The 8,075-nt window shown below is 43.9% G+C and overlaps 1 pseudogene; it reads left to right on the top strand.

The window, feature by feature from the left end:
• The first annotated feature begins 230 nt into the window (after positions 1 to 230).
• Positions 231 to 348, top strand: LOC124557282 (annotated as a pseudogene).
• The last annotated feature ends 7,727 nt before the right edge of the window (positions 349 to 8,075 follow it).

Below are 8,075 nucleotides of genomic sequence, written 5' to 3'. Positions count from 1 at the left end.
CTAACAGCTGTGAAATTGTTGCAGCTATTTTAGGATAATCAAGATCACTTTTCTAGCCGTCGGCATTGGACTGATGCAGTTGCAACATTTCCGCTGCTTATATCCTTTCCATACAGCGTCATATAACCACAGCGCCCCAATATTACACTCAATCATTCTGTGGGAAGTATCGTATAGGCTCATTACTGTACTAGAGCACTCTGAAAACCACGGTCGTATCTTAAGGAAGAGGCAACGGCCTTGCCGAAGTGGATACACCGGTTCCCGTCAGATCACCGAAGTTAAGCGCTGTCGGGCGTGGCCGGCACTTGGATGGGTGACCATCCGGGCCGCCATGTGCTGTTGCCATTTTTAGGGGTGCACTCAGCCTCGTGATGCGAATTGAGAAGACCGAACAGTAGCGGCTCCGGTCAAAGAAAGCCATCATAACGACCGGAAGAGCGATGTGCTGACCGCACGCCCCTCCTATCAGCATCCGCATCCTCAGCTGAGGATAACACGGAGGACGGATGGTCCCGATGGGCCACTTTTGGCCTGAAGACGGAGTGCATATCTCAAGGAACGTACGCTCAGTTAGGCATCTACAGATCAAATGGCACCAATGGAGACCAGAAGAGGGAAGTGCGAAATTTGTAGGTTGAAAGATTTCGTCTCCGGGGATTCATTTCTTCTCAGCTTCTATTGGGTGCAACACAGCGGAAGGCATGCAGTCACAAAGCTAGGAATCCTGCAGTCCAGAAGGGGCAGCTGCTTGATAATATGTCAGAGAGTGATGATTAGGACTACAATGGTACAGTCCTAAACTGTTAAACGGCAGCCCTACTGGCCAGGGATATTTTCCCGTCATCTCGTCGAATGCTGGCAATAGATTATACTCTACCAAAAGGTATCGTTTTAGAGACCATTTTGTTCAATCGTAATTATGCTAGTCCACATCAAATAAACGAATGATGAAAAACGATGCAGTGAATCCGTCAAAAAATCAGATGTGAAGATTTGTAGTCAAATGAAGTACAAAGAAAGCTTTTTTCTGTGATTGCTCTTTTGTCTGAAAATGACCAGTATCGCCATCTTCAGATCTGTCTCACAACAAAATTATATTGCAGTTGGGCTCGACTCCCATATTTACAATATTACGAAGCTAAAAGAATTGTTGAATCTGATACAACACTAAAGTTCTATAGCAAACTAATTTTCCATTTAATGAAAACCAAAATCGTATTTCATACAATATCTCCTATTTACAAAGTAACCAGTCTTAACGCAACTTTCAGTTCACTGTAGCGTACTCAAGCCAAACTTAAATATTGTCGTTTTATATAAAAGATTTTAAAAGAATTCGTTCGGTGTAAAACGCTTGTAGTGCTAAACACTGCATTTTACATGTACTAAAATATCTAAAATACGAGTTTGAAATAATTTATACATAAAAGATGCCAAAGCAACACACATTAAGCATTAATGAAACATTAATTACAAACTTATAGTATTAAACGGAAGAAAAAAGAAACGTTTAAAGTAACCCCTCTCTTCTTTCTATTAGACCATCATAGAGAAACCGAGCATTCGAACGACACCGTTGAGTGTGCCGAGTTTCTGACGTCAAAACGCAAAAAAAGTACGTTGGGGAGTCTTTCAGAACGTGCAGAAGGATATCAAACATTACAGATATTCTGCACATGCGTTAAAACGTAGACCGATAAGATAGAAGATATGAATGCTATTTTCGATACGCCACACTGTCTTTCGGTTGAGGCTAATGTTTAGTGGGTTCTACATTATCACTTACGTACTATGAATTCATGCCATTTCAAAGCACCAGCAAACAGATGTCTTAGAAACTCATCGTTGCCGTACGGAGTGGCCGAGCGGTTCCAGGCGCTACAGTCTGGAACCGCGCGACCGCTACGGTCGCAGATTCGAACCCTACCTCGGGAATGGATGTGTGTGATGTCCTTAGGTTAGTTAGGTTTAAGTAGTTCTAAGTTCTAGGGGACTGGCGACATCAGACGTTAAGTCCCATACTGCTCAGAGCCATTTGAACCATTTTTTGAACTCATCGTTTAGTGGTACGATTTGTTGCGATAAAATAACCGGAAATGTCATTCGTCTTTAAACAATTATCGAATTGTAACTTTTCCTTTACGAAAGTCTGCCGTTTTGAAGGCAAAGACACACTGAAGATACCTCAGAAACACATTTTTCTTGGTACTATTTGTTATAATTAGATGTCAGTAAGTAAAATACCTTCGATGAAAGCCGTCAGTAAATAGTACCCTACAACACAAGGTCGAATGTTACGAGACTTCAACCTAGAGTAATGAAAAGAGACGCAGAGATATGAAGACTAAGGCGCTGCAGTCATGGACTGTGCGGCTGGTCCCGGCGGAGGTTCGAGTCCTCCCTTGGGCTTGGGTGTATGTGTTTGTCCTTAGGATAATTTAGGTTAAGTAGTGTGTAAGCTTAGGGACTGATGACCTTAGCAGTTAAGTTCCATAAGATTTCACACACATTTGAACATTTTTTAGATACGAAGATTAGTGTCATGTATCGCAGGTTCACATCTCGTTACATCACACACCTTTTATTACCTCCACGTTTTCTAATAGATTCCGAGTCTTCATTATTAATTTAATACAAATACATTCTACAATATTCAGTATTATGTAAATATAAGTGCGTTCTCTATCAGGAGACTGTGTGTTCGGCTGGCTTTATCTGTAAGACAGCTTGCACTACTTACACTGTGATATTTCCGCTTTCTTGTTTATTCTTCTACCTCAGATGTTCCAAAAGTTCTGCTAATAAACAGAAACGGAGTTCAAATAAGAGACTTTAGGGTTTTACTGAAAAGTGGGAATTGTGAAATTTTTATCGTACGTAGAAGGCTATTGTAAATTTGTAACGTGCTATTTATAATACAATTTTTGTAAGCTGATGTCCTTACTGACTGTATATGGAGCGTTATTGTTTGCATAATAACGTTCTATGGGTACTGAAGCTTTTATTTGTGTGAACTACAGACAGGACAACACGAGTGGCATACGCAAAATGGAGGAAATGTGCGTTTTAATAGAGCTGACGTTGGAATTTTACGCCCGTCCCTTTCGCACATAAACCACGTGCTTTACTAGCCGCATAAAGCCGACAACTGCCGCTGGATCGCGCTATGATCGCGTATATCACATTCAGACACGTGCACCGTATGCACAGACTACATCGTTTCTGAGCTCCAACCAGGCGGGATAGCCGAGCGGTCTAGGGCACCTTGTCACGGTTCGCGCGGCTGCCCCTGTTGGAGTCCTCCCTCGGGCATGGGTAAGCGTGTTGTCTTTAGCGTATGTTTAAGTTAAATTAAGTACTGAGAATGAGATTTTCACTCTGTAGCGTAGTGTAAGCTGATATGAAACTTCCTGGCAGATTAAAACTGTGTGCCCGACCGAGACTCCAACTCGGGACCTTTGCCTTTTGCGGGCAAGTGCTCTACTATCTGAGTTACCGAAGCATGACTCACGCCCGTACCTCACAGCTTTACTTCTGCCAGTATCTCATCTCCTACCTTCCAAACTTTACAGAAGCTCTCCTGCGAACCTTGCAGAACTAGCACTCATGAAATAAAGGATACTGCGGAGACATGGCACAGTAATGAAGGTAGGAGACGAGATACCGGAAGAAGTATACGTGTGAGGACCGGGCGTGAGTCGTGCTTCGATAGCTCAGATGGTAGAGCGCTTGCCTGCGAAAGGCAAAAGTCCCGGGTTCGAGTCTCGGTCGGACACACAGTTTTAATCTGCCAGGAAGTTTCGTTTTAAATTAAGTAGTGTGTAAGCTTATGGACCGATGACCTCAGCAGTTTGGTCCCATAAGACCTTACCACAAATTAGCGTTTCCGAGCGTTCAGCAGCTGATCGAACTCGGCACACTCAACGTTGACGCTCGAAGGAACGGTCCACTTGACGACAGCGTATATTCCAGGCTGAAAGCAGCGCCACGCTGAGGTTTCGTCAGATTCTACGTTGCCAGTGCACAGCGGGCCGCCACAGCAGACGCCTGGTAAAGCGCCCGTACCATCCCAAGGCGAAGGACTGATAGACTGAAACACGTCTACAAAAATTTAATAATAATTACTACGCGCAAAATCACTTTGTTTGTGCAACAGTCCTCACGAGGATTTTGTCCCGTGGGCGTAAATCTCAAGTTTTTCCAACACATTCGTATATAAAAGCAGTCCCGTACAGGCCGTGCGACAAGTTGAAACACCTGCGGCTGCTCGTTGAGTTTGAAGAGCGCGCGGCTGTAACTAAAGCTTGGGCCGCTATAAATGCTGATGGCACTGTGGCGCGCCCAGGAGCAGCGTCGGTTGGAGCGGCGTTTTTGGTCTGTTGCCAGTGTCCTGAGATCGCTTCGGAGGTGGAGGTAGGATACAGCCTGATGGAACAGTGATGAGGCACATATCATCGTTACTGCTAGAAGCCGCCTGAGTTTGTCTCTTGTGTTAGTGCCGTTTTAAGAAGAAGTATTAAAATTGCCATGATATCGACTGTGACTAGTTGATGAAGACTAATGATCTGAGGGGAAACAGGCAGCGACTGTAGAGTTCAAACAGTTGTGTGGTGGCCCTTTGAGAAGATAAGACAGAGTGAGCTGCGAATGTTGTGTCTCAAGATTGCTTATATCTGGCTGATGCGTGGCAGCCGTTGGCACCACCTGTTTCGTTACTGGCAACAGTAACTGGATCTGATGCTGTGGTGTATGGGAAGGTGTCGTCGTTGAGTGACTGTAGGAGGATACAAGATAACTTGGACAGGACTTGTGATTGGTGTTAGGAATGGCAGCTAACTCTAAATATAGATAAATGTAAATTAATGGAGAGGAATAGGAAAAAGAATCCTGTAACGTTTGAATACTACATTAGTAGTGTAGTGCTTGACACAGTCACGTCGATCAAATATTTGGGCGTAACATTGCAGAGCGATATGAAGTGGGACAAGCATGTAATGGCAGTTGTGGGGAAGGCGGATAGTCGTCTTCGGCTCATTGGTAGAATTTTGGGAAGATGTGATTCATCTGTAAAGGAGACCGCTTATAAAACACTAATACGACCTATTCTTGAGTACTGCGCGAGCGTTTGGGATCCCTATCAGGTCGGATTGAGGGAGGACATAGAAGCAATTCAGAGGCGGGCTGCTAGATTTGTTACTGGTAGGTGTGATCATCACGCGAGTGTTACGGAAATGCTTCAGGAACTCGGGTGGGAGTCTCTAGAGGAAAGGGGGTGCTCTTTTCATGAATCGCTACTGAGAAAATTTAGAGAACCAACATTTGAGGCTGACTGCAGTACAGTTTTACTGCCGCCAACTTGCATTTCGCGGAAAGACCACAAAGATAAGAGAGATTAGGGCTCGTACAGAGTCATATAGGTAATCATTTTTCCCTCGTTTTGTTTGGGAGTGGAACAGGGAGAGAAGATGCTAGTTGTGAAACGAGGGACCCTCCGCCACGCACCGTATGGTGGATTGCGGAGTATGTATGTAGATGTAGATAAATTTTTACGTCAACACTTCTGCGTATGCATCTTTAGTGCCCTTTTGAGATCACATGAAGTTGGAGATTGACCATAGTTGTGCTTTGAATTAATTCTGCTAACGTTCTTTTTTTTAAATAATCAAAATTTACGTCATAATTTTGGATGAGCACCTTCGGTGCCAGTTGGAAGTTAATTAAAGCTGTAGCTTGACCAGCGTTTTGCTTGAATTGTAACTATTAATGGTGTTGTCTTTGAACGATTGAGTCTGACGTAAGTTTTTTTGCGACCGAGGGCTGTACATGCTTCAACTTTAATTTGAGGTATGACTTTTGGGTGGAGACCTCAAGTTCATGTTAACTGAGGCTGGAGCTTGACCAAAGTTTGTTTTAGGCTGACCTGTATTTGTGTCTTGAAATTTTCTTATTGACAGTGTTGCTACTGTATGAACAAGAGCATGGTTACATTGCTTGTATTAGTGAGTAGGATTGGGCCTTACCATCTGGAAGAGGAACTTTTCTTTCTTTCGATAGGTTTTGGAAAATAAAGGTATGTGCACGTCGCTCAACCCACACCACCGTTCCCCAAGAACCATTTCGACTACACACTGGAAGCAGAGCATTGTTCTGGGTTGGTGCGAGGCTTGTACAGTCCAGTACAAAATTATATTTGGGTTTATGTATATAAATATACAGGTGATTATAATTAAAGTTAAACTTTCAAAACCCTCGAGAAATAACCGCACTGGTCAGAATGACGTCAAATTGCAACGGAATATTATCGGAGAAGGGGGAAAACGCGTGGCAGAAGAAAAAGAGTGTGAAAATTGATCAATAGGTGGAGCTGCATGTGTCAGAATACGTAAGTGAAAACACCTGTCATGCGCACGACCCACTGAAGTACACGCCGTGTACATGGCTTTTTCTCCTTTTGCGTCTTCGACGTTCGCCATTAGTGTCACAATGTAGGATCGCACTCTGCTTGTAGAGCTGTATTACAATTATGATGACTGTGCACACGTCGCTCTGCCGAAGTTCCGCACACTGAAGGGTTTGAAAAAAGGCGTTGGTTCGATGATTGACGTGGCTCTCGAGAAATTGATTCGGAAATTCGAAAAGACGAGTTGTTTTGAATTGCAACCCGGTAGAGCGAGGGAACGAATTGATTCGACGTCAGTGGAAGCAGTTGCCACAGCAATGCAAGAGGAGATAAGTGCTGGTGTGAAAACCTGTAGTGCACGGAGAATTGCCCGAACATTGGATATACCTGTGAGCACGGTGCGTAAAGTCCTACAAAACATCCTTCTTTGCCATCCATTCAAAATTACCCAAGTGCACGAGTTGCTTCCTGTTGACCTGCCAGCAAGAGATACCTTTGCTTCAGAATTTCTTGCTCGCATAGACGTGAACAATGATTGGCCATGGGAGATTTCGTGAACAGACGAAGCCCACTCTTCCATCTGAAAAATACGACTATATACAGAATCGCTGAATACTGGCAAGGAAAATGCACACGCAAAACAACGAGTACCACTTCATCCTGGGAAGGTCACTGGTGTTGGTTTACGGCATTATTTATCATAGGGCCATATTTTTTTGGAAGTGACTGGTGTATTCAGTCCTGTTAATCCGTACCGTCACTGGTAAGCACTAAGAGTGTCTTTCACGCAACCACGTCATTCCAGCTCTTCAACAGCGTGGATGTGTGGATGGGGTCATTTTTATGCAAGATGGCACATCTCTGCACGTCGCAAATCCAGTTAAGCAGCTGCTGAAGCGCCATTTCATAAATGTTGGAATTATCAGCTGCCATTTCCCTGCAGCCTGGCCGTCTCGATCACCTGAACGTAATCCGTGTGACTTGTGGCTGGGCATCCATCTGCATTGCAGGCAACGTATTCTGAACGTGACCCCGGAAACACTTCGATCAGTTTTGGAACATGTTGTTTCTCGATTTCAACTTGTTGCAGAAAACGGTAGAAACCATAATGAACATGTTTTGCGCCAGTCACACGTAATTCAATGATCCGGTTTGATTTTGACTGATGCTTTTTATGCGGTTTTTGACCTCAGGAAATTTAAAAACCGATGTGAGTGATGCTTTTTATTCGGTCTGTGGCCTCAGGCCAATTAAACACCGATGTCAGTAATGATTTTTGTGCGGTTTTTCGCCTCAGGACAATTAAATAAACGTTTTTTTCCCATCTGATGTGATATGACTTTGCCGTGGTATGGGCTTACGTAACTAACAGTATCATACCTGTACACCCATGCGCATTGAGTAGTGCAGTTTGTTTAGCGTCAAACGTACACCTTAGGCATTGTTGTATGATTCATTTGTCATTTGTAGCCGACCACTGTTAAATTATGATGCTTACAACACCATCTAGTGCTACATTTTGCTACTATGCCGGCCGGAGTGGCCGTGCGGTTCTAGGCGCTGCAGTCTGGAACCGAGCGACCGCTACGGTCGCAGGTTCGAATCCTGCCTCGGGCATGGATGTGTGTGATGTCCTTAGGTTAGTTAGGTTTAATTAGTTCTAAGTTCTAGG

This window comes from Schistocerca americana, chromosome 1 (assembly GCF_021461395.2).
Source record: "Schistocerca americana isolate TAMUIC-IGC-003095 chromosome 1, iqSchAmer2.1, whole genome shotgun sequence".
NCBI lineage: Eukaryota > Metazoa > Arthropoda > Insecta > Orthoptera > Acrididae > Schistocerca > Schistocerca americana.
Note: the sequence above shows the minus strand (reverse complement) of the source record. Positions and strands in the feature narration are given on the sequence as shown.